Consider the following 27,642-nt stretch of genomic DNA (forward strand, 5'->3'; position numbering starts at 1 on the left):
CCGAAGCAAGCCCGGTCTTACGCAGGGTTGCTCGGGAGAGGCTTACTCAGAGGAGTAAAACCGACGTAAAATGCAAAAACCGACACAAAGCCATCGCCAGCTAAAAGGGTGCGAAAGAGCTGCAGCTCCGCAATACGGCTCGGGCGTGCATCCCGAAAGGAGCAAGGGGAGAGCGGGTCGCTCCCTTTCCTAACTAGATCTTTGGATCCCCTTATTCGATCTGTCAACCGGTGCCCAGGGAAAAACCCCGCGCGGGCTCCGGGGGTGCCTCAGCCGCCCCTCCTCCACCCAGCCCAGCCGGCTTCAGCGCTACCGGCGCTGCTGCCGCTGCCGCCGCCGCCGCTGCAGCTTTAAGGGACTGCAGCCATGCCGCCTGGCAGACGCCGCCGAGCCTCACAAAAGAACAGGATGTTGTTGATTTGTAACCAAACCACAGAGAGGAAATGAGTGTCAATTTCCTCTAAACATCCCAACCGTCTGCCTCCTTCGCTTCCGCCTCTGCCACCCCCGCAGCCCTGGAAGGTCTGCGCCTGCGCCGGGTTCAGCCCAGGGAATTTCGCTGAGACGGTGGGGCTTTCTCGCGCCTCGTCCGGTCTCCTGTCGCTTCTCTCCTCGCTGTGTGAACCCCAAGTCCGGACCCGTGCCCCCCCCCTCCGCTCCTGTTTTTTAATGGTTGTTTGCTGGGCTGGGAGGTGCGGACGGCTTTACATTTTGTAAGCAAACGGGTAGTACCTTTTCCGACTACTGTAAAATAGGACATTTTTTTTTTTTAAAAAAAAGCATAAATTCATGAGATTTGGTAGTTGGAAAAGCTGCTTCCAGACTTTCTTGATTTCTGGCTACTGTGGGTTAAGACGACCGTCCTTCGACCCCTTTTAAAGATCCGTCACAACACACTTGGGCGGATGGGAGAGTCGTTGCCTACGTGAGTTTCTCTCTACAGGGAAGGAAGAAATCCATTAGCATTAATCCTTTTTTTGTAGTTGAGATCTCACAGAATAACAGAGTTGGTCCTGCAGGAAATCCCTGAAATCCAGCGAATCTTTTCAATGGTTCAGTTAGAGAACCATCTTGTGCCACTTTCTAACTATTGTGCCAGGGCTGATAAATGAAGAGATGGAATTTTGGGCCGCTTGTATTTTTAAAGCAGCAGCCTTGATATTAATCTACAGAAAGATTCATTTTTTCCACTCATAATGTGCACTCCCCTTGATTCCAAGTATCTAAACCAGGGGTGTCCAACCATGACAACTTGAAGCCTGGCGGATTTCAACTCCCAGAATTCCCAGCCAGCTTTGCTGGCTGGGGAATTCTGGGAGTTGAAGTCCGCCAGGCTTCAAGTTGCCAAGGTTGGATACCCCTGATCTAAACAGATAACCCGTTTGGCTTCATCATGTAACAGAGAACACTAGTATTCGAGGGGACTTTGGTGCTCTCAGCTTGGTTGTTTTCTTGCAGAGGTTTCATTACCCAAAACTAGGTAATAAGTGCTAGATATCAGTGCTAGTGTTAATACTAGAGTATTTGACTAATTACTGAATAATTTGAGATTAACAAATTACTCAATAATTAACACTAACAAAAACAAGCCTAATACCACAATATCCCCACCAATTTTGTGTGGGAAAGGAAAATAAGTTCTGTTTATGCTATTAGGAAGAAGCCTGTAGAACAGATTGGGAACAGGTCCTATTGGCTGATTTATTTCTGACAGAAGCATAGAAAATAGCTTTGGGTGCCTGTTGATAAATGGGGAAGGAGAATCTGCCACATAAAGTCAAGGAAACGATAACTGCCAAGACAAGGGGGGAAAAAATCCAAAAAAATAAAATATTTAGAGGAACTGGATATTTAATCTATTATTGGACTCAGTCTTGGCCATAGAATTTAATACCAATGAATTCTTGGAGAAGCATTTGCAATAATTACTGTTGAATGCATCTGACTGGTTTTGTTACTTGTTGGAATTTGAGTGATTTATGTATATATTATGATTGTTTTGAATAAAAAAGATGGCAAATACCAAATATGATCTTACTGTCCTCCAGATGTACAACAGATGTCCTTGTTAGGCAGTTCAAATAAATTAAGCCAGCGAGGAATCAAGGCTATTATGAAAAGCCCTTTGTATACACTTGCCCACATAGAGGTATACAAGCCTGGCTGATAGGAATAGTACTTGGGCTCACATACCGCTTCATCGTACTTTACAGCTGGCCCATAAGTGGTTTACAGAGTCAGCATATTGCCTCCAACAATTTGGGTCCTCATTTTACTGACCTCAGAAGAATAGAAGGTTGAGTCAACCTTGAGCTGGTCAGGATCAAACTGCTTTCAGTTGACAGAATTAGCTTTTTTGATAACATTGGCTTCCATAAAAGCATGTTTAGATTGCTGAATGGAAGACAGCCTGATGTCCGGTCCCATGCATATTTACTCAAAATTAAGGCATATACAACTATGTATATTTTGCTAGAAATAAGTCTCACTGAACACAATAGGACTTCCGAATAAATAGGCATAGGGTTGCCTGTAAATTCTTTTATGCCTGCAAATGTATTCTGGGATAATAGCTATGGGGTACATATAACGTAGTCTCCTTCAAGCCTTGGCTCTGGATTACTTCAGGGATAAGTCTATAGTTTTCTTGGCAACAGTATGGGAGTACTTTGCCATTGATTTCTTCCAGGTTGTTTTTTTTTTTTTTTTCAAAATCCCAGTCGAGTCTCCAATTTTGGCATTTCCTGATGCTACTCTATCAATTACCAAGCCTGGCCCTCCTTATATTTTGGAGATAATTCCTACATTTGAAGAAGGGATTGCAGGTTTGACTTTTCAGCCTAACAGTGATGCTAAACCATAGGCAGGAAATTGAATTGCAACATAGGATTAGAGCAGTGGTGGGATCCAAATGTTTTTACTGCCGGTTCTGTGGGCGTGGCTTGGTGGCAGGGGAAGGAGACTGTAAAATCCCCAGTCAGAGGTGGTATTTGATGGTTCTCTAAACTACTCAAAATTTCCGCTACCGGTTCTCCAGAACTGGTCAGAACCTGCTGAATACCACCTCTGGATTAGAGGGTGACAATCTGTTAATTGGTTATGGATGTATCCCTGTAGTAGTTGGATACTTCCTTTCTCAGAATAACTGATTATGCAACTCCAAGATAACTTCCATACTTATCTTGATTTATTCAGTCATTGAGATTGGCGTTTTTTAAACACACACACACACACACACACACACACACACACACACACACAAATGTAGCAAAATGCTATTTTAGCGGTCCCAGGGGAAGCTTAATTTGTCCGTTATCCCCACCCCGCCCAGATGTTTTCTAGTTCTTTCACTTGCAGATAACATCTTAACAGATTTGGTAAGTCTTTAAAATTATAGGGTCTGGATGTGATTTTTAGGACATTTTCAACCCTTCCCCTTGAAAGGAAAATGTCTATTATTGAAATGTCTATTATTTTTTTCTTTATATTTTGATCCAAAACTTATAGGAGATTGCAGTGTTTCATATTGCAAATCCAAGCAGATACAAGGGCTATAATTCATAAAATACGCTTAGGAACTTAAGGCAGTAATTCTATTCCTTCTGATACTGGGAGTCAATTCCTGTAGACCAAAGATATCAAACTCACTGCGTCACGGTGTCACATGACATATCGGCATTTTTTGCCTTTGCAGAACTGGTGTGGACGTGGCCTGTGCGTGATGCATCTGGTCTGTGGGCTGCCAGTTTGACACCCCTGCTGTAGACCCATTTATTTCTACTCCAGCTTCTTTCCTTATGCAGGTAGCATGGTTTTATCTTCAATAAAGGTAGGGATTGTATAATCTTCCAGATGTTGCTGAACTACAATGCCTATAATCCCATGGCATTGAGCATGGCAAATAGTGAGATATTCTGGGGACTATAGATCTACACCACAGGAGGATCCTTCTGATATGCAAAGGATTCCCAGGAAAGATCTCATGCACCATCAAGGGTTACTGCTTTAGGTGCCTTCAAACACAACGTGCAAACTATTTTAGGCATTGTTCTCACAAGAAGCTAATCAGGGTATAAACCAGACTTTAGAGTACATGTTTGGGTATAAATGATTTATTGATTGCTATTCAAAAGGGTTACCTAAACATTGAAATTGGACACTGGGGATTAAACTGAGCTCCAGTTCTTCAATGTCATTTTTTTTTTGGTGGAAGAACACAGGTTTTCCTTTTTTAGGACCACAATTGTAACCTGTACTTCATTGTCAAATGACACCATTACTAAGTGAAACTGTGAGTATGCTTATGATTTTACTTTAGCTTTACTGACCTGGCAAAGATTGGAAATGCAAAGATTGCTTGCAACATTACTTTTTCATCACCATTTAACTATGAATGGTTATTAAAAAGGCAGTAGCTAACTCAAGACTACCTGAACCTAAAAGTCCAACATGGTATAAAGAGGAAGCATATTTAGCATGCCAGCCTTTGTTTCTGAGTCACACTTGTATATATTATTCAAGTCACAGCAATAAGCTTTTTCTAAATAAGGGTTTAAGGCAGGGGTGTCCAACCTTGGCAACTTTAAGACTTGTGGACTTCAACTCCCAGAATTCCTCAGCCAGCTTTGCTGGCTGAGGAATTCTGGGAGTTGAAGTCCACAAGTCTTAAAGTTGCCAAGGTTGGACACCCCTGGTTTAAGGTATTTATTTTCAGAATGCCAGACTATGATGGAGAAACAGCAAAATGCTTGCACTATACACTGTTTTATTTTCCTAATACAAAAAGGAGTGCGGAGTCACAGACTATTTTAACAAACAAACAGCAGAGTTTTGGAATTGCATGGAGTAATCAGTATGAGGATGATTGGAAATGGTAGTCCAATTGTTTTGAGGTTGTAAATGGCTCATATGGATTTATCACTAGAGTCTCCTTTCCACTTTTCTTTCTTGCACATGATCCTGAGATTTCTGGAAGGAACATATGCATGATTCAAAAACAATTCAGATGTATTTCATACCTCGTGCTGCTTTACTACTCATAATTCACGCTAGTCTGAAAAAAGATAAAAAACAGTTCACTTAAAAAGCTGGTTTTTTAAAAAAAAAAAATCCAAGGGTGCAGCAATGACATATTATCTCTATCCATGTTCATATGATACTCTAAAAATTCTCATGAGCAAAGCTGGAATTGCTTTGGTAGAACCCATGCAAATCTTGTTTTTTGTTGTGCCTAGTTATTTCTTTTCAGATGCATATATGTGCCCCTAGCTGATGGAAACAGGAACCCTAACTGACCATGGCTTCAGTCCCTATGTGGGGGTATTGTAGGCCTAAATTCATATTTCCATTTTTGCCCACCCTCCCTTCACATTAATATTAAAATACCTTAAGAGGTAGGAGTTGCATGTAATGATTACAGAGCAAGGCTCGTTGATTGCAGTCATGGCACAAAGTTGGTGGGATCAAATGAGGCACATAGCAGAGCTTGGACTTTCTCTTTTACCCCCAATGTGGATGTGTCTGTGCATGTGCACTTTACACATCTGGTAACATTTTATTAACTTATCAATTAAGTGTTTATGGCAGGGCTGTCAAACTCCTGGTCACAGGCCGATGCATAATGTGCTGGCCACACCCATGCCCAGTTTAGCAAAGAGGAAAAAGATGCATAATGTGCTGGCCACACCCATGCCCAGTTTAGCAAAGAGGAAAAAAAAGTCCCAATACATTACGTGACACTGTCTTGACAATGTGAGTTTGACACCCCTGGTCTATGGAGATTCTCAGTCATCCAGGTCATGGTTCTTCTTCAAAAGGCAATTGGACTTTGTTGTTGGAAAAACAAAGTCCAACTATCTTTTGAAGAAGTTCCTTTGGGTTATTTATTAGGTGTACTGTATTATTAATCATATGCTTAATAACAATAAATCATAATAAGCTACAACAGTGTTTTTCAACCTTGGCTATTTTAAGATGTGTGGACTTTAACTCAAAGAATTCTGGGAGTTGAAATCCACACATCTTAAAATGGCGAAGCTTGAGAAGCGCTGAGCTAGGGAAAAGCATCTATATTCATTTGTTTTTAACCTGGAAATCTAAGCAGAGAAAGTTCTAGATGGGAGACATCGGAAAAAACTAGAGCAAAATGCTAGAAGCTACACAGTGCAATAAACGTCATGGAAGAATATCATAGAAACTTCCTTGCCCAAACTTGTCAAAAAAAAAACCCTCAACAATATGGACATGTGTATGGAATCACCAAGAGTTGAGTTCAACTTGAAAGATTTCCTTTTTAAGTGCCTACTTTACATTTGTCATGTTTGTCATTTCTTTCTTGCCTCAGAATAGGAATAAAGAGGATTTCCAGAGCTGCAAATATGAGGTTTGGCCCATTCCTGGTCAATAAGATAAGAGGGTGAATTTTCTCCATGAGCTTTTCCTGAGTCCCAAGATTCACATCACCAGAAGGCTGTTTGAGATGCACAAATCCCAGGTGACAGTTTTTGCACTTGAGCATTCCTGTTTGTTGGAAAAGGGCCCTCCTTGTGGGAATCAAGTATCTAGGGAGAAAAAAAATGGTTCTGCAGGTTCCATTTTGTCTCTTCCTCCCCTTCTATTTCTTAGTCACTTCTTTGGTAGTATTTATCAAATAACAGCACCTCCCAGGTCTTGCCTTCAGCAGCAATGAGCATATTCACACCAGATCCTGCTCTTGCCTCACTAGGAAAGGAGGGTGGGTGGGTGGGGGAACATACATTTTATCACAGCTGTTTCTAGCAGCTGTGCTTTAGGCAGGGGGTGTTAATTGATAATTTATGTCTTTCCTGTCACAAAGTGTTACTTTGAGGTATTAGCAGCTTCTGCTAACACCCGGTCCTTGGATAAAAGCAATAAAATTCAGGGGTGAGGGGGTTGTGCCCAACTGCCCCTTTTAAAGAAAAATATACACATTTGTCCCATTTTTTTGAAAAAAAAAACATAGGAACTTCATTTTATGAAAATATATCTTCATTTGTTCATTTGAGGCTACTCTAGAGAAAAGAAGGACTAGGGATGACATGATAGCAGTATTGCAGTATTTGAGGGGCTGCCACAAAGAAGAAGGGGCTCAACTTATTTTGCAAAGCAACTGAAGGCAAGAGAAGAAACAATGGATGGAAACTAATCAAGGAGAGAAGCAACCTGGAGTTAAGGAAAAACTTCTTAACAGCGGAACAGCTTGTCTTCAGAAGTTGAAGGTGCTTCATCACTGGAGGTTTTTAAGAAAAGACTGGACAGCCGCCTGTCTGAAATGGTATAGGGTCTCTTGCTTGAGCAGGGGTTGGACTAGAAGACCTCCAAGGTCCCTCCCAGCTCTATTCTGATTGATTATCCTGATGAGCATCAGTCGTTTGTGTCTACATACCTACATGCCTATACTGGTCTGTGTCCAGTTTGAAAACAGGAGCGAGAAGCTTACTTGCATATACTGAGATCTGAAATGGCAATTGGTGTAGCTAATGAGTAGAAAAGGTGCTATTTTGGTCCTTATGTGGCCCTTTGCATCATTCAATGAACTCAAGCATCTGTAGCAGAAAAGTGTATGCAGGAAAAGTAATTCAATATGATTGCTTTACAGAGGCATACACTCTAGGTCCATTAGGAAAATAAAAGGAGACAAGGTAAGCGGAAATTAAACAGGCTAAGGGAAAGAATGGGGAGAGGAAAGCAAGTTCAGGTAGGATTACTGGAAATGACTTTTTACAATCAGATGTTATTGCTTTTTTCCAGACCGGAGACTGTAGAGGTAAAGCCGCATATCTAAATCTCTCATACTAGAAATTCATTTATCTAGGAAATGAACATATCGAGGCAAAGGGATCAGCCTCCCTTTCTACTTGGCCTGCCACTTTGTGTATGTGTTATGGGTTCAAGAGCTCATATGCATGTGGACTGCAGACCATTCTTTCCTGATTTAATACTTTACTACAAACATTAAATTATATCATTTAATTCTGCAGACCATAGATATTCAGATCCAGGCATATGCAAGAATGAATATCTTAGTATAGGTAGTCCTTGACTTACGACCATAAGTGAGAAATTTGTTAAGTGAGCTTTGCCCCATTTTACACTTTTCTTGCCATAGTTGTTAAGTGAAACACTGCAGTTAAGTTAGTAACACTGTTGTTAAATGAATCTGGCTTCCCCATTGACTTTGCTTGTCAGAAGTTCGCAAAAGGTGACCCTGTGACCTCAGGACACTTCAACCATCATAAATATGAACCAGTTGTCGAGCGTCCACATGCAAATCATGTGAACATGAGGATACTACAATGGTTGTACATGTGAAAAATGGTCATAAGCCACTTTTTTCAGCACCATTGTAACTTCGAATGCTCACTAAATGAACTGTTGTAAGTTTAAAACTACCTGTACTTTAAAGCTTATCTCTATCTCTTTCTTTGTTGGAAAAGACTATCTGGATTATTGAAGTCTAAAACTTATAGGTGTCCTTCCTAGGCATCCATGCCTGGGAGCAGTCTGAATGAGTTTGCTGGAATTTATTTCTGAGCAAACGTGCACAGTGTTTTCATGTCAATTAATTTGCCTGACTTCTGGCGTGATATTTAGGGTTACCAATACAGAAAGGCAGCTGTCTGAATGTAAACAAAGCCACACAACCACAAGTAGGCTCTTTACTTTCCTTTTGTCTTGAGTAAACTGGTTTAGTTTAGAAAGAAAATAATGGGGTTGAAGAAGGATTTATTTAGCAACAATGCTTCAGGACATCCTATCTCAACTACTGTGATTCATAGCCTTCTTATCCACTGTTTCCTCTTCATATGAGTCACGGTATTTCAAAACCCGTATTTCAAAACCATTTCCCCGTTTCACCTATTTTAGGTGTTCTAGTTTCAAAGGAGAGATTCCTGAAGAATACATGTTTGGCTGTTGGAACACATTTGAGCATTGACACCCTGATGATTGGCCCTGGATCTATATGCCACTAACACATAGGAGGGGAAAATACAGGAGGCTTTTCCCCCCCCCCTCATCCCTGCTGGGTGGGAAATAAGAAGCTGGCATTTCCTCTTTTAAACTATTCAAAAGCTGGTTTTAAATAGGATTAACATCTTAACAGATGCTCCATGGTGTGCTCTCTGCAGGGAGGATCAAAGAGCGAAGAAGGCCCTCTGACTGTTTGCTGTTCCTTTATGTAGCAATTTTACGGAGGGGGGGGCGCTTTTGCCTTTTATTTTAAAAATAATGAAACAGGACCACAAGTTAACTTAAAATTGCAAACTGGATTGCAGATTCCACTGGACTTTGGGGTTCTTTTTTTTCCCTCTAGTGTAATCAAGAGATGCTATAAAGTGGAAGTCTGGATCAGCCATATATATATTCCAACTGGAAAAGAGATTCTCATTCTCAGCCATGCATGTTTAGCACCGTTCTTCAAATTACAACTTGTAGTTATTTTTGATATATGCCTGGTGGTTATCCAGGCGTCCTCGGCCTCAATTATATCCTTAACATAGAAGCCACGATCCAAATATATGTGATGTGATATGCATTTATACAAAGCAAAAAAGCAATAAATAAATACATAATTTAAAAAAAAAATGGCAGGCACATTTTTTAAAAATTACTCTTGGACCAACTGTCTTGAATTCAGTTTTCAAAGAATGGTGGTGAAGGTGCTGGCTTAGAAACCAGGAGACTGTGAGCTCTAGTCCCATTTTAGGCACGAAAGCCGGCTGGTTGACTTTGGGTCAGTCTCTCTCTCAGCTCAACCTACCACACAGGATTTCTGGTTGTGCGAAAAAAGATGAGGATGAAGGAGTATTATATATATATATTCATCACATTGAATTACTTATAAAGGAATAAAGGTGAGATAAAATTAAATAAATTTCATTCCTCCTCTATGGTTCTAGAGAAATATATTTTAGTGTAATTGAATGGATGGAGTCAGAATGGCCACATCTAAAGTCCCTTCACCCACCAAACATAATCATTACTGAATTAGCATGCCTAGAAATCTGGGTCATCCCATTTTTTTAAATCTTCATTTTCCTTTATTCCTGATTATTAGACTATGCTGGTTGAGGGCAAATGGGAAACAACTGAAGGGACCCAAGTCGTCAGGGCCAGCTCTAGACATTTAGGCCACCTGAGGAGAGTCATATTCTGGTATGTTCATGGTTTGGTTCGTCTTCTCATTTTGTCATTAATTTCGAAAAGGCACTTTCTTTTTTCTTAATTATATTTAATGCTCAAGTTCACATAAAGTAAATTGGCTCAAGGATTGTGCTGTTACTGCTTTTCACTATTTTACTGTGTTTTTCAGAAGTCTTCAATTTTGGTACCCTTCCCCCACAAGTCATGGCACTCCTAGGCTGGTGCCCACTCTGTCTTTGTCTAAAGCTGGCCCTGTGGGGAAGCTGATACTTTTGGCAGGTTCTTCTGCTCTGTGTTAGTCTGGACACCTGGAAGGAGGATGGAATGGAAGATGCAATTACCAAATTGTGCTTTAGAATCAAATAAAGCTTCTGCACATTGGATTTGTTTCTGTTTTCTGATAATATAATGATGAGCACTTGGCATTGGTTTAGTTTGTGGCAAAATATGTTCAAACTAACATGTATTGTCCTTGATGTTAGTAGGGAATGAAGCATGTAATATAAATGTGACTAAGGCAGCAAGTTAATTTACATTTTATTTAATATGTGAATGAAATACAAAAGACTGTGGTTTGGCGAGAAATAACAAATAGAGCATTAATTAATGGAAATGAAAGAAAATGTATCTGAAAGAAGGAAAGATGTTAGATATCAGAATGAAGGTCTTATCCTGTGGATCACTGCTGATAAAAAAAAGTACAGGGAAGTGAAGGGCCAGCCTTAATTATAAACAAAAGAGTTAAAAGGTTTGTAAGAAACTGTATATGTCCTTGTTACAAAAATAGCTGGTCGTCTTTGTATATAATGCTCCCATGAATAGGAAGAGCCAGAGATGAATTTTGGGGGGAAATGTGTAAAGTTTTTAATGAATGTGAAAGAGTATTTTGGTAAGTGGTGTAGATAAATAGGTAGGGACAAAATGAGATACCACATAAAAAAGGGGTTTAGGCTAATTGGAGACCCCAGATTGAGAATACACTTGGATGAATAATTACTTAGAAAGAGATCTGTTCGTTTCAAATATGTGATTCTGGAATAAATAATATGTATATACGGAAAAAGAATGAATATAAATCTTAACATTGCAATCAATTTGTTTGCTAATAATGAGATATTGACATAATTAATGGAATATACAGTGATCCTGAGAGATTTTTGAACCTGGAACAAAATATGTTTTATTTTATTAATCTCATTTTAACAATGTGAATCTTGCAAGAAATAGACATTAAAGAAATGAAAGAAAGGAGAATGCACATTGGGCTGCAAAAAGTTATTTTACATGAAAAAGTCCCAACAGAATAAAATAAATAAAAGTGGACATAAGGGAAGAAAATTTAAATGATGAATGCAACACGGTAAAAAGTACTATATTATACAGTGCTTCAGAAATTTGTGTATTTACTGTATGGCAATGAAAAGGATGAAAAAGGATGATGAAGTGAAAGAAGCTGTGGATGAAAAAAATACATAAGAACACTGTTACTGAAAAACATGAGGTTAAGAGAAAGATGTATGTGTACAGAGAAAAAAAAGAAGTTGGAACTATGGGCAAAGAAAATAAAAAATACTCAATAGTAAAAGAGGCAGAGAAATTACAGGGCATTTTTGATGGAAACAAAAAAAATATTGGAAGTTGGGGAAGAGGCCCAAGCAAGAAGCCTCCATTGGAAGAAATTGAACTAAAAAGGACATTGATGAAATTATTAGGGTTGAAACTGAAGTGAGGGAAAGACAGAAAGAGAATTTTAGAGATCTTTATGAGAAGAGCAGTGATACGTTGAAGTGTGGAATTGAAAGCAGCATTATAAATATTAGTGACAAAAATGCAAAGAGAAAAATGAAAAAAATGTTAAGACTATAATTGGAGATTGTAAAACATGAATGTGACTTGCTTATACCTTAACAACTTAAGTTGGTTAATATGCATGTGAAGATTTATTTAAGAATTATATGGTTTGGTTAGCAAATTATTTAGTATCGAGAAGGAATTGTTGCTGAAAATTAGAATACAACCAATGTGTCGGAGTGGAATGTTCTGATATTTTTTTAATGGAATTTAGCAATAGGTATTATCCGAAATGACTGTTCTGAGTTCGTTTATCATTTTAGTGCCTAATGGTAGTACTTTAAGAGCCAGCTGAATAATCCTGAGTGATATTACCTGTAGTAGGAATGTGGTTTACAGGAACTCAATAAAATGTGACTCTTCTTATCTGAGCAGTTGGGTGTAAATGAAAACATCTGCGAAAGGCATATGATTCCATCCTAAAATGATTAAGAAAGTAGTTGGCTGGTTAATTAATAATTAATGGACCACAAGTCCTGAAGTCAACTATCACAGATGATAGGTCTGAATAAGGAGCTTGGTCAGTATGCCCGACAACACTCCAAGCAACAAACAAGAATGACTTTGACTAAGTTGGGATAGCTGAAAAGCAAAGGCAAGGCAAGGCACCCTTGCATGGAAAACAAGTAGCTCGGACGAAACATTGCTGAAGATGTACCTTTATTCCTTTTCCTTATTTGGACAGTTTGCACGAACCTCAAGAGACTTTCAGCACTGGTGCAAACAGCCCAAGGGAGGAGAAAAAAAAGGAAAAGGATTGGGGAAGGGAAGTTTTTTTTTTTTTAAGTAAAATGGGGGGGGGGTTTTGGGAGAAAAAAAAAAAAAAAATGATGGGTGTGTGTTTATATCCGTCCGTTAATACTCTGGCTTAGCTCTGCTTTCTTGAACCTGATGTTATTGTTTGTCTGAGGCAACTGCTTTTCCCTTGGAACCCAGTCTCTGTCCCCAGAGAAAGCAGAAAGGACCTGGAAAACTTCTTTGTGAAGATGTGGGATAGGAGGGGTGCGGGGAAAGAGAGAAACAGCACTTTTCCTTCAGCTGTTTATTTAATCTGACAAAAGACGTCAAGCAATCAGTTCGTTTTATGGCCTATTTGATAACTGCCAAACTTGGGGCAGTGCCTTTTAAGGGAAAGGCTAGATTATATGGCCTGGTTTGTTAAAGGCACCTTGAACGAAAAGCCATAGCTCGAAAAGTCACGAGAGCATCTTTGTGTGCCACAAAGTTCTTCTCTGCCAAAGCACTTTCCATAATCTGACCTAAGACAACTGCATGTTCTGTGGCCTTTGGGAAGTAATTAGCCTTGATCTCTCTCAGTGTTTGCTGCCTATCTAGCCATCACTAGATCCTATCCATATGGACAATTTTCATCCTATCTCCAACTTTCCCTTTCTGGTTGTTGAGGTGGCCGGAGAAGGTAGTTGTGCTGCAGCTCCAGAGTATCCTGGATGGAATGGGTTTATCCCTTTCAGATAGGATTTAGGTTTGGATATGTCACTGGTTACACTTTTCGATGATCTTTGGCAGGAGCAGCACAGGGGTAGTGTGTGCATCCTTCTCTCCACGGCTTTCAATACCATCAACCATGGAATGGCTCCAGGGCTTGGGAATGGGGGCACTATGTTGACCTGGTTCACTTCCTCTGAGGGTGTTTTCAGTAGGTGTTGATAGGAGTATGAGGTCTGACTCTCAGTCCCTGCTTTGTGTGGTTCCACAGGGACCAATGCTTTTGCCGTTCCTTTTGAACAGCTATATGAAACTGCTGAATCATATCATCTGTCACCATGGATCAGGAGTGTCAAACTCAAGGCCCGTGGGGTGCTTAAATCTGGTCCATGAGGCCAGCCTGGAAATAGCAAAGGACCAGCCCATGGAGCTCTGGCAGCCAAAATGGGGCACGGGAGTGGTGGTCATGTGAGGCCCCCATGCACCATTTTGGTCAGCAGGGTGCTGCAGGAGACTGTCCAGGCTGAAAATGGAGCACGGGGGGGCTTGCATGCCCCCATTGCCTCATTTTGGCTGGCAGGGCACTGCAGGAGGCATCCATCCCGTCTCCCTCCCCCCAGCTGGCCTGTGGAGGAGAATTACAATGCTGATCCGGCCTTCGAAGAAATCCAGTTTGATACCCCTGCCATGGATGATATGCTAATGATACCAGATTATACAGTTTTGTCTATGGTGAGATAAGTGATACTGGGATCACCTTTTCTTGATTCCAGGAAGCTTTTAAGGCTGGATGGGAGCAATAGGATAAAACTGAGCCCTGGCAAAATGAAATGATTTTGGATTCGGACTTCCTTGGTCTTGGCGAATTCCCCAGCTGGCTGGGGAATTCTGGGAGTTGAAGTCCACAAGTCTCAAAGTTGCCAAGTTTGAAGATCTCTGCCATAGACGGACAGGATGTGTAGCTTCTGGACTTTTGACACCTGCTCAAAGAACAGGTGGCAGTCGTGGTCAGGAGAGCCTTTGTGCAACTGCAGGTTGTGCAGTAGTTACATCCCTTCTTCACAGACATTCATGCCCTAGTCACCTCTTGTTTGGGGATGCACTATACATAGGGGTGCCCTTGAAGAGTGTCCAGAAGCTTCAGTTGGTTCAAAAATGCAGTGGCCCACATAGTTACGTGTAAGTTGAGATTAGTGCATGTGTCATCTCTTTTGCAAGAGTTGCATTGGTTACTGATTTGCTTCTGGTGAAATTCTAGGTGCTGGTTATCTTTAAAGCCCTACATGGGCCAGGTTATTTAAAGTACGACTTCTCCCCAGTTACATCTATCTGGCCAACCACAGCAGGAATGTGCTGCAGATTCCATCTATCGGTAAAATACATCTAATGAGCCTGAGCAAAAAGGTTTTCTCTGTGGAATACCTGGATATAAGATTGGCCACTGCCGTTATACTTTTCTGGAAGGCTCTGAACATGTGGTTCTGTCAGCAGGCCTAGGCATCCAGGTAGAGACTGAAGCAATCAAGGGGCTGTTGTGATCGTGTGGTTGATGCCTGAAATGTTAAAACTGTAAGTTGCCCAGAATCACTGTGTATGTGTTGGACAACCATATAACAGCAACAAAATTCTTCCATCTGCCCAGCATACCACAGCAAAATTACACAGCTGCAATAAAAGAAAAGCTTGGGGTAACTAGAGTACATTTTACATGGAAAGAACGTCAACTCAATAAGATCTTCTAGTGTGCAAAACAAAATTTTTGAAGTCTAATTATCTTTTTCACACTGCCCTCCCTCACCCTAGAAATCAGTTAACACAAGGTTTGATTAGGAAAAAGAAAATCTTGTCTGTTAACAAGGATTAAATTAGTTGGCTTCATTTCTTCTGTTTAGACACACACCCACACACACTGGTTTGAAAGGTTACGCATGTGCTAAACCAACTTGTGCGTCACTTTCTTAAGTATGTTAGTAACTGACATTCATTTCAGTCAAACAATTTAGTCTTCGGTACATACCCTGTAAACTGTTACAATCTGCATTAGATTTCGAAAAGAAGAAAATGTATCCAAAGTTTATATGATGAGAGAATTTCCTACCCTCTGGGAATTGCATAGGACACCGAGAGGATAGGTAGGCAGTTCCAAATATTTGGTCACACCAAGTTTGAAATGAAGAAATCACTGGAGGATGTTTGGAATAAGGAGAAGATGCTGGGGTTCTTGATCATAAACAACTCTTTTGAAATGGTAGCCTCAGTGTATTCTTTTTAAAAGTGTTTACAAATCATCTCTAGGACATTTTTGGGTTTGAAAATTAGTTACACTGTCTTAATTTTGGCATGTAAATTGGGAATTATATAGCAGAAGTCCTTTTCGCCTTCTATTATTTGGGTTTCAGCCTCAGTTAATGACAGGGTTATTTGCAGGTTATTTGTAGGGGGTTATATTACATGGAAGAAGGGTTGCCATATGGGCTGGGTTGGTGCTCGTTTTGAGCTATGGAAGCCCTTTGAGGCAGTCCAGACAAGAAGCACAATTATGAGAACCAACTCTATGATTATTGTAAGGTTACATTAATAGAATTGCAAAGCTCCTTTTGCTCTCTGGTAAATAAAGGAGGGTCCCTTTTGAAATGCTTCCCATACCTCCTCTCCATCTGTAGACTGACCAATCTTTTTTTAGGTCAGTTGTCCAGTCTGTAGCTCTTTTTCCTGTCTCCCAAGGCCATTCCCACATCTGCTTTTAGATCTTCCCATTCATACAGAGAAGGCAATCCTTCCTGGCTGACTCCCCTGTAGATCAGTCTACCTGTGCCTGCAATTTCTGTTAGGGACGTTCTTTCTTCGATTGACCCTGTGCCCTTCTTTTGCTTTTCCAGATTTGTATACATGGAAGATGTGAGATTCCTTCTCATTATTATGCTTTTTGATGCTAATGCAGGCGCTGCTTCCATGGCAGCAGAAACTGATAATTCAGCTTCACAGAAACAGATTAGTAAAGTTTCCACATTGCAAAGTTAAATATATTTTTAAAGATGAAGGGGAGGGAATCTTTGTAATGTTGTGGCCAGGGGATAAGAAAGCAGGAAAAACATGCTACAACTTGCCCAGGCAGAAACCGAAAGGGAAATATAAAAATTAAGTGAGCCTGAGCTTCCAATTTGAAGATTGTTCAGTGACTTGACAGAGCACCATTGGGTTGACTGCAGGATCATAAAAACAAGCAAAAGCAGCCTGGTAACCCAGGATGGAGCAGCTGCCTGGGGCAGCAACCAGTTTCTGGAAGGGAGGGGTCATGCTGGGAATTATAGCCAATCAGAGCTGGGGCTGCTATGGAATGGATTGAAGCACTGGAGACTTTCTGCACTGAAAGGCTCAAGATGGGCTTGGAAGACGAGAAGTGAACTGAAGCCGGAGAACATGGGCGTGGGGTGCATTTGCAATGGGCTGGGAGTAAGTGCAGGATGATGTCATCTGTTTCTGCTCTCAGGAAGTGGTGAGTAGCCCATGTTGGCAATGGGCCAGGCAAAAAGTGCACAAATGCCCTTAGGCTTGAGCCTCTTAGTGGCACTGGAGAAACACAAGGGAAGAGAATAGGAGTAAACACAAACGGTGTCCTTCTTCCTCTCTTTGTAGAAAGGCCAACCGTCTCTAAGGAGAAGCCTCCTCTGTTCATGGATTCCATTCAGTTTCCATGAAGTTTGCAATACATCTGGAAATAAAAAGGCCAAAGGAAGCTGTAGGTGTGAAGAGGAATAGTGTTTTGGAGGTCTGGAGAACACAGTGAGAACCAAGCCAGTGAGTTCATCTACAGATAAACTGGTGCTTTGCACATGTAGCACATCTGGATTGCCAAAATTCAGACAGCCACTAGAGTGTGTAACTCTTTGCAGTGATGGTCTAGATTTTTGCAGTTCAGTCAGATCTGGTAGCCCTAGTATTTTGTGATTAACCTTTACCCACCTTGACGATCTTAAGGGAATCAATGGTCAAATATGCTCAATTGCTTCAACAAGTTGGGGTCTCTTACAGTAATAAGGGGATCGGTGTTTCTGACCTTTGTGATTGTAGAGGCTCATGGCCTTTAAATAAAGGTTTCCTTCTTCTGGATGGGAAACAACAGTAAGTTGGTTTCTTTCAAACATTGTGGGTGACATCTGACCCTTGAAGTGGCTCCCTGACATATTTTCCTCAAGGTTTTGTACACAGAGCTGCAGGAGTGCTATTCCAAACTGACAGATGTATGTGTTTTTACTCACAGCTCTTTGCTTGGGACCGTCAGAGGTTTGTGCCACTTGTAATGTGACCTAATGTCCTTTGCTGGTGTGCAAGTCTTTGGAACACTAATTCACTCTGGGCTGGGCCCACAGCTAAGACTCTCCAAAGCAGTTGTATCTGTCTATCAGAGAGGAGAAAGGTGAATTCTTGGGGTGTGAAATGAAACAGCTGCACAAAGTGCAAAGGAGGAAAATCAGGAATCCAAGTAGATTGTAAATTCCAAAGATTAGCTTGCTTAATCTTCTGTCCATCATTTATTCTGTTTTGTTATTCTGTGTCCTCAACAGTTCATGATCTGGAATGACTTGAAATAAACGAAACCTTATCAAATGTCCAAGTCTGAGATGAGCAGTTTTCTCTCACTAGGACATTTTTCTCAATTAGGAAAAGAAATAACCTAAAATCTAAATTCACAGTGGCAACTACCTGTGCAAAGCACATGTAGTTGTTGGTAGGCCGGCTGGATCAGTATCGTGAGAAATAGCAATGGGAACTAAATCTCTTTCTCTGTGTTTGTGCTATATGCTTAATCGATTAATTCCGTTTTCTGGGTTTGCACAAGGCACTGGATTTAAATGTGAGTTGGCTAGCTTGTGATTCAGTGTGTCATGCAAAGAGCCATTTTCTCTCTCTCTCCATAACACTATACACAGTCAAGGGCAGATCCTTTCCACTCACTTCTCATTGAGATTGAGATGTGTAATTATCAGCATATTCTTGATTACTGACCTTTCAGATGTGGTCAAACTCAAATCCCTAGCTGCTCTGGTTTCTGATTATTATTCCAAATTCAGTACTGCAATACTAAACTTCTTAGGGTTAGAGTTAGGGTATCTAAGACGGTATTTTGTTATGTGAGCATTCTATAAGAGTTAGAAAAACTCTGAGGAGGGTGTTCATATGAACAACACTGGTTGGAAATTTCTTGGACCATATCCGTTCTCTTGGGTTTGCAGATAAAACCAAAACAGCGAGAATTTCTGTATATGAACGAGTGTTTCTCTCCCATCCAAGATCTGATTGATATTTCATTTGCATTTTTAATTTGGCTATGTCATGTATAATCCCCATTAATCTCCATTTTTCATCTTAAAAATCTTGCATGCGCAGTGCCCTGGCTCATGCTTGCAAATGATCCTAAATCCAGTCTCTCTGGGATATCTCAGTTGAGATAGGGAAGATATCTGTCTGAAATCTTGGAGTCCTCTTTGCTGTCATTCCTACAAAGTCACGTCCTGCTAAAAACAACATAAAGGTGCTTTGTCCTGATTACACCACACCATATTATTTTCATTTACATTTGTTCTTAACTGTTCCATTTGTGAAATTGTGTTTTCCTGTTTTCCTAACACAAGTCTTGCTGTAAAATCTCAAGGGGCTAGGACCTTCTTGGGCTCCCAAATATTATTTTTAGCTGTTGAGTAAGGGTCTTTACTCCAGTCCCTACTATTACTGCTACTATTCCTAGTACTATACCTGCTAATCATTTTTTTCCTCCATGTACACCAAGCCAGTTCTACAAACAAACTGTTTTCCAAATCTGTTTGACAAGACCTTGTGACTTTTCCTTTAAAGCCTGCAACTCCCACAACTTTTTCCCTCCCCTCCAAGCCACCCAGAATCCTTGAGAGTTGAATGGCATGCAAGTTATATTATTATTATTGTTATTTTATATTTACAGGAAATACCTCTAAAGTGCAGTGAGGGTTGTGGGAGCAGAAGGGTGCCTATGTTTTAAATTTCCAGGAAAGCATTCGTTACAGGGTGGGAAAAAGCATCTCTTCTCAAAAGTACCACTGATTTGCTACTTTAATAACAGCTGCATCGTATAATAACAGCATGGGAGGGTGGTATTGCTTGGCCCCATAGGAAGCTCCCCCATCGTTACTGAGCTACTTCTAAAATAGATTTCACACTTTTCCTTACTGTGGCATCCAGAACGTATTTTGATAGATGATGAAACTCTGCCAGAACTCCCACCCACCCACCATTCCTGGCCCATGTTACCTAGCAATTACAGGTAGTCCTTGACATATGACCACAATTGAGGCCAAAGGTTCTGTTGCTAAGCGAGACATTAGTTAAATGAATTTTGTGCCCTTTGAGGAGCTTCCTTGCCAGAGTTGTTAAGTGAATCATTGCAGCTGTTACATTCGTCACATGGCTGTTAAGTCTGGCTTCCCCATTGACTTGGCTTGTCAGAAGGTCGCAAAAGATGACCACGCGACCCCAGGACACTGCAACCGTCATAAATATGAACCAGTTGCCAAGCATCTGAATTTTGATCGCTGGCTGCAATGGTCATTAAGTGTGAAAACCAGTTTATAGGTCACTTTTTTCAGTGCTGTTGTAACTTTGAACATTCACAAAATGAACCGTTTTAAGTTGAGGACAACCTATAGTGGATGATTTCCCCACTGATAGTGTCACTTGATGGGAGGGAAGCCCAGCAAAGCCAAGGAACTCCCCCAACTTAACTTGTCCCTTTTTAACTCTCTAAGGGCAGCACCAGCCTTCCTCCTTAGGGCCATGTTTGGGCACTGTGGCAGTGCAATTTAAGCTTTTCATTTGGCTCAAGGATTAGTGGAAGGCACATTAATATGGCAGTGAAGAAGAGCTTCCTTCCTCTATGGCTTCAGCCAAAGAATAGTGAATGACCTCTGGGAGTTTAGTCACTGATAGACTTTGATGAGACAAAGCAGATTGAAAAGGCGGAAGGATTAGAACTCTTATCAATGTGAGGAGTGTAGCTGCTATGATTACACAGAATATTTGCTTTTTTTGAAATGGGGACTGCGTTTTAACCAAGCAGATTTTGTTAAATCGAACTATACAAGCTTGGATATATTACAATGCAATACAAAGTTTAGAAGTATTTCCAAAAATGGACATCTGTTGTCAATCAGGCTAGGTTTTTAAATCTGTCTTCAATTGTGTGGGGTCATTAGTGGCTCACTGACTAAGTGAGCACCTAATTTGCATTTCTTCGTTCACGGATGAGGTATTTAGATTTTGGAACTTTTGGACTGGTTTCTATTGCTAAAAATAAAGTAAAATGGAATCTCCATGCCACAGGGTTTAAATGAAATGATTAGGGCTATATGCTAGGATTATACTTCCATAATGCCAGGCATTATGCTTCCATAATGCCATGCAGTATGCTAAGGGATAATGCCAATTGTTGTCCAATACTTTGGACAACTTTCTCAGACAAAGTCTGTTTTATGAGACTGTGGTGAAAATAAAACGGAGGAAGCTAGGAGCAGTCTATGTCACCTTGGGATCCTTGGAGTAGAGGTGGGATATAAATAAAATAAATAAAATGGGTCTAGAAAGCACTGTGTCTCTAAGCTACCATATTCAGGTGACTCTTCACTGTTTTTGAAGCTTTATGATTTTTTTTTTTTTTTTTTTTTGTAGTGAATAACCAGGAACCAGAACACAAAATCCTGCCAGGAGGATTGATCCATGGAGAAGATGTAGATAATGTTAAGCTCCAGTCTTGCTAGGCAGCTAGTCCGATAGCCATCCTTGTTTCTTTCCAAATCCTGTCTGTTCCTGAAGGAAAGGTAATAATAAATGTCTGGAGGTCTGTGCTGTGTACCCACTGTTGACAAGGAAGCTCTCTTTTCTAAGACCATATTACATTGGTGTGTTTGTATGTGGGCATATGTGGAAAGCCCTTTTCATATGGTTTTACATCAAATTTACAGGTTTAGGCAACTATTTCTCAGTTACCAGGACAATGTACCAAGAAACAAACGTGTGGTGAATGGGAGCTATGAGTTTTTGGTGTTCATATGAAAGGAACTAAAATTATATTACTATATAACAATATTCCTGATTTTTATATGAAGAATTTCAATCTTCTGCACTGTACAGTTTTATTATTCTTTCTCTTGTCAGGCATTAAAATTGGGTTACCTTTTCAATAGAACCTTCCTTCCTTCCTTCCTTCTTTTCTCCCTGTCTCCTTTATTTTGTCCAGTTCAAAGAAGCTTCTTAAATAAAGCCTTATCTTGTTCCATGTTTAGCAGCCAGGCACATTCAGAGGCATAACAGCTGGGATTAGGATGGGATAGGATGGGAAAGTAACTAAACCACAACCCACTGATCACAGGAACTATTTAACTGATCCTTTGATATCATAATACTAGAGGACAAAGCAGTGTGACATGGGACACTTCCTCTCCCCAATGGGAGCTAAGATATAGGACACCTGAAACAACAAGTACACAAAAGATTCACAGTGTCGGTCCTGGAATGTCTCATTTGGGTTGAAGTTGCTTGTCCCGGAACTGCGTTAAAGACACAAGGCCAGCCTATGTATGCAAGATATTCTTTTCTAAACAAAAAGGAATCAACACAGCTCTAATTGGTATACTCGCATCACAGAGGAATGTTGAAGTCAAGGGTAGGCTGGATTTTGGGCTCAGAGAAACAAAGAATATTTTATCCTTCCAAAATCTCAGAGAAATAGAATGAAAATATGCAGTGTAGAATGAAAATAAACTAGTAGATAAATGTTTGACTTCTTGCATCTAATTTCTTGAAGGCTTTTCAGACAGCTGTACTAAAGCAATATTCACTAGCCTTTGGAGAGAAAAACAACAGTTCATTCAGTGACCATTTTGAAATTATAACAATGCTGAATGAATGGTAGCCACAACTGGTCCTCAATGTTGCAGCCATTGCAGTGTCCCTGTGGTCACATGATCAAAATTCAGGTGCTTGGAAATCTGTCCACATTCATGTCCATAGATACACTTCACCCACTCCCACCCACCTTGCCCCATCTCTGCCCTTTTGACTGTCCTGCACTTCTCTACCTACCCCTACCACCCCCAACACGCTTTTGCCACCTTCTTCCTCTCACTGCTGCAAGGCATGCCTGGTCAAGTCAGCTGCCCACCCTGCATGAGCCCTCTCTGAAGCCTTGGGGAGCCTTGCATGGACTTGCAAAGGGCCAGCAGCCACTTTGACTGGACACACCTCGCCAGCAGTAGAAAGAATAAGACGGTGAAGGTCAACTGGAGGGACTGAGGCAGTAGGGGTGGTGAAGAGCAGAGGGTGGCCGAAAGGGCAGAGATGAGGAGAGGGGATGACTTTGTAACTTTGAATGGTTGCTGTATGAATGACTGTTAAGCAAGATTAACTGTGATGAATGAAACCTTGGGTCGAGGGATATTTCTTCATCTCTGTGCATTATATTACACTGTTATCTGATCGATGATTGTAAGTTTTCTGGAATTGATATCTTATATTGTTTGATAAATAAGCAAAACTTTTTTTGACCGGATCAACAGGTGAAAACATGTGACCTCAAAAGTCAAAATGCACTCAAGGTCAGGAAGAGTTTGTCGGCTTTCCCTTTAGAACAGGGGTGTCAAACTGGCAGCCTGTGGGCTGGATGCGCAGGCCACCCCCACCCCCACTCTGTGAATGGAAAAAACATCACAAAACTTCACATGACGGCAACGTGACACCGCAAGTTTGACACCCGTGCTTTAGAACATAATACACAGCCACTTTGGCATGGAGTAACCTTGACATGGAATTATGAGAGACATGCTGGGATTCATTTTTTTTTTACTACCGGCTCTGTGGGTGTGGCTTGGTGGGCATGGCAGGGGAAGGATACTGTAAAATCTCCAGTCAGAGGTGATATTTGCCAGTTCCTCAAACTACTCAAAATTTCCACTACCGGTTCTCCAGAACTGGTCAGAACCTGCTGAATACCACCTCTGGCTTAGACCGTCACAGATGCAAGAAACTTGAGAATCACTTTCAAGATTATGAAGACTGTTGGTGAGTGCTTTCCTGATGAGTGTCCCGATAGTGACTATCTTCAAACTTTATATGAGACTGCCGGAGGTCCATTGTCTTCCAGATAAAACATCTAAACCATTATGCCTACGGTTAAAACAATAAATCCAAGTAATAAAAGCAGCATTACCAACAGAACTCACCTAATCTCCTGGCCCAAGTGCCTAAGGGAAGAGCCAGGTCCAACTGCATCTTCCCAGAATGTGGTGATTAGCCAAACACATTCAATAAGGTTTTCATGCCCCAACACTTTCTCTTTATATACCATGCAGCAACTTAAACCTTATTTCTGGATCTAATCTGGGTCGGCCTCTGGAACCAGATATTTTGTCTTTTGGGCTTTCGGACTCATGCTGGGAGGGTTTCAGAAGACAAGAGTATATTGTCCCTACCTTCAAAAAGGGGAAGAAGGAGGGACCAGAAACTATAGACTTGTCAAGTTATTATTGACACCAGGTTAGGGGTTACTGTCATTTTTTTTTTGTAGACTTGCATTTTTAATTTTTTATCATTTCTTTCTTGATGAGGATATCCAGAAAGGATAGTGCATTGTTTTATTCCTCACCTGTGAATTTTATTCCTTTGAAGATGTTGTTGAGAGTTTCATCTGTCTTCTCTAGTTGTTCCTTTTTTGTTATGACAAAAGTATCATCTACATATTGAATCCGTATAGTTTTGGTTGAATGCATGAGAGTGCTAAAGCTTCCACAGGCTTCATTAGAGTCACTGCTATGAGTCCTAAGAGTGACGATCCTATTAGTGTTCCTCAGATTTATTGCTAGCTGATCTGTCCAGGTAGCATGGAAGGGGTTGATGAGGTTCATACATCTGATTATTTTGATCCTAGAATGTTTGGTTAGTTTCAGGTATGTTGTGTAGTACTGGTGTCATGGATTCTTTTGCTAGTTTTGGAGCTATGGATGTGTAGAGTGCTGTGGCATCAAATATTGTAAGTCATATCCCCAGGCAAGAACTGGTATGGAAAGAGTTACATATCACAAAATACTCCTTTCCTCAAAGGCAAACTGATGAGGTTGCTTACCATAACCAATCAACTCCCCAGGTTGCGATCTAACCTCTCCCTCATTTACCTTTGTCTCTTCCTTGGCAGGTGGGTATACAGAGCACTGGTCTGCATAGCCCTGCAATTTTTATTTTGCAGTCATGTTTACAATGCTCAGAATTGTTATTTAGCTTTGAAGCAAGCTTTTAATTCCTACAGCTAAAGTAACAATGTCCAGCCATCCAGTCGGCTAGCCATCTATACAGGCATCTGTCAATCATTCAGTCTGGTGTGATGGGTACATTGGTACTGATGAGCATCTCAATATGAATCCCAGAGTTTGATGTATTTATTGATGATGCCATTATTTAGTTCTAAATACCCACCCAGCCTCTTAGTTAGGAAGCAAGCTGGGGATAGTAATTTAATCAATCCAGTGCTTCAGAACATATACGGTGAAGTCTCTCCATCTTACTTTCTTTTTACCCCCTGGGTTTCTTTCCCAGGAACTCTAGTGCCTTCAGGAAGTACAAGAGGACTGAGATGAGATGTTATAGTGGTGCTTTTTCTGTTGACATCCTTTTCTGAAGAACACGTGTCATTTTCAGAGTCTAAGAAAGCAGCTTCCCAGGAAGACACCTGAAACAACAACTACCTTCACTTCACTCTATATCTTCGGTGAAAGCCACAAATCCACTCCTCCCCTTTTATATCCCTCTCATTTATCAAGTCGGTTTTGTGTTTTGCTTTGTTTTCATTCCTCTATGGCAGAACAAATCTCAGCCAGAGGCAGGTGCCAGGAAGTGCTGTAATCAGAGGAATGTGTTTCTATCTTTAGTTCTTTTAACTGCAATGAGAATTGCTGTGTTATTTTATTTAAATAAACACAACCTTTTATTGGAAATGTGAATTAGCTTCTGTATAAAGGGGTGTGCCCTTGAGATTTGTTGCTGAGCAGTATTCTTGTTGTAGAACAGTTTCCCCAATCCCGAATCTTCCAGAAATGATTTCAAGTTCTCAGCTAGAAAGGTGACAATTGAAGAGTTTTCATGCTAATGCTTTTGGAGGTGCCAGATTGGAAACTCCTAGGGAAGAATACTTTTCCATTCTTATTTATACTGCATCACCTCTAGGTATTTCAGGTACAAGAACACACCATAGTTCTTCGCATTAATTAAAGAGCAATATCTGCCATCCTTTAACAAACTAGTTAGAGCTGCTAGGGCATACATCTACACTTTCACTGTGCATAAAAAAGAATGGGAGGTTATGAGAAAAATCTCATTGCATCCCGTTGGTCAGGGATTTGGGACAGAGTCTACCAAGAAAGCCATCAGTTGAACAGAAGGCCCTTTTATTATGGTGGAGAAAGTAAAGGTTCTTTCTTGTTCTTTTTTTTAAAAAAGGAGGAAGCAGGTCAAGATGGGAAGTCTCAAAAACATTCCAGAAGAAAAAAAAAGTGGCAAAGTGTTTCTGCACAGTTGCATGGAAAAACTTCAAAGACAGCTCTCCATGAAGATACCAAGAGTTTAACTTGATTCAAAGGAGACTTGAACAACAGTTTTATCTTCACAACTGAAAAGAATAAAAGGTATGTTGGAAGAAATGTCCATCTGGGTTCAGTTCCAAGTGGGAAAGAAAGACACTGAAAACATGGAGACTGCTTGGAAGGATGGTTTAATGGTGGACAGCAGGACCACATGGTTTTGAGGTCCTGGGCAAAAAATGAGCACATGGGTGAGAGAGGGAGAGAGATTTATACCCTCTGATGGGCTTTGAACTTGCTTCCTGTTCCTGTGGCAAGAAATGTATCCTGATTGGTTGTCAGACTCCCATGGGGCCATGCAGGGGTAACTTTGTAGGTTGTCTTGAGTCCCAAGCTTGGTTGAATCTTACTGGGTGATGTAATAAAGGGGCTTTGGGCAATTCCTATCACCCTGGAGCTGAAGGTATTTTTTGTTATAGATAAGATGTCTTTTGTCTTGTAGAAAAGATGGCTCAGTCTTTCTGGGGCTATTAACAAAGATGGGAGTTGCTTTCCCAGAGCATGTTTCTCCTTTTCTCATCCAGGGAGGTATAATATTCTGCCTTTTTAATATTTCCTAGAATATTTCATTCTTCTAGGAGAAGGGTGGGTACTAACTTTCTATAGGTAGAACCGAAGAAGGTAGGTTATTTTGAATTATAATTTTTTTAAAATATTAATTGTTGAATAAGCTGGTAATTTCCTAATGGATGCTCTGTGTGCATCTTCAAGTCAGTTTTTGACTCCTGGCAACTGTGTAGACTAGTCCTTGTAGTTTTCCTGGTAAAACTTTTAGAAGTAGTTTGCCATGGCCTTCTTCCTAGAGCTGAGAGAGAATGATTGGCTCAAGGTTGCCCAGCTGATTTTGTGCAGCTAAGGTAGGACTAAAACTCACCGGTCTCCCAGCCTGTGCCCTAACCTGTACACCAAATTGCAGTGGATGTTAGGCCTGCCATTTTCTTTCTTCTTCTTTCAACATCAGGACCTTAAGCAGAAATCCAGGTTTTTCTTAGCACAAAATGGTATTTATAGGAGGACATTAGTCTGTTAATTTCTGCCTATCTCATATAAGCTTTGGAGCCCTTGCTGCGGAAATGTCACTTAATATAGTAACATTCAGGAGACCTATGGGAATATAACATCATTTCCAGCATCACACAGAGAGATTGCCTTCATTGCTGCTGCCAACCTCTTCAACTTTGTGATGTTTAGAGATAAATACTTATTTTTCAAAGAGCTTCACAGAGTTTTTGTGCCTTTGACATCTGAACTTGGAGGACACACTAAGATATTGATCAAATAAATACAACTAAGTTATAATTAAGACTAAATAAGTCATTGTCTTCTTTATTTAAGCTTCTGTTTAAACTACTTAATACAGAGAGAAGATTGCATTTGTGCATTGACTTAACATCAGTTCCACTGGGGGGGGGAAATGACTTACTTCTGTGTAACCAAGGATCAGACAGGGCTGCCATGTGTTTGCATACTGAAGATTTATGCCACCAGATAAAAATTGATGTCACCAGATAAAGACTGAATGCACACA

General features: G+C 40.6%; 1 long non-coding RNA gene across 3 annotated transcripts; it reads left to right on the forward strand.

Annotated features, from left to right (window-relative positions):
- The first annotated feature begins 512 nt into the window (after nucleotides 1-512).
- On the forward strand, nucleotides 513-27,522 carry LOC113425629 (uncharacterized). Of its 3 annotated transcripts, XR_015747599.1 has the most exons (6): nucleotides 513-713; nucleotides 3,695-3,803; nucleotides 6,344-6,493; nucleotides 7,835-7,894; nucleotides 10,079-10,176; nucleotides 10,334-10,545. It is a non-coding gene; the product is annotated as an uncharacterized LOC113425629 (long non-coding RNA). The 3 variants fall into 3 exon arrangements; XR_015747600.1 differs by lacking the exons at nucleotides 7,835-7,894; nucleotides 10,079-10,176; nucleotides 10,334-10,545 and adding exons at nucleotides 25,975-26,159; nucleotides 27,475-27,522; XR_003372609.2 differs by lacking the exons at nucleotides 513-713; nucleotides 3,695-3,803 and adding an exon at nucleotides 4,214-4,291.
- The last annotated feature ends 120 nt before the right edge of the window (nucleotides 27,523-27,642 follow it).

Source organism: Notechis scutatus, chromosome 2 (assembly GCF_049901735.1).
Source record: "Notechis scutatus isolate UNSWTSFEM ecotype Mainland chromosome 2, rNotScu1.2, whole genome shotgun sequence".
NCBI classification, from domain to species: domain Eukaryota; kingdom Metazoa; phylum Chordata; class Lepidosauria; order Squamata; family Elapidae; genus Notechis; species Notechis scutatus.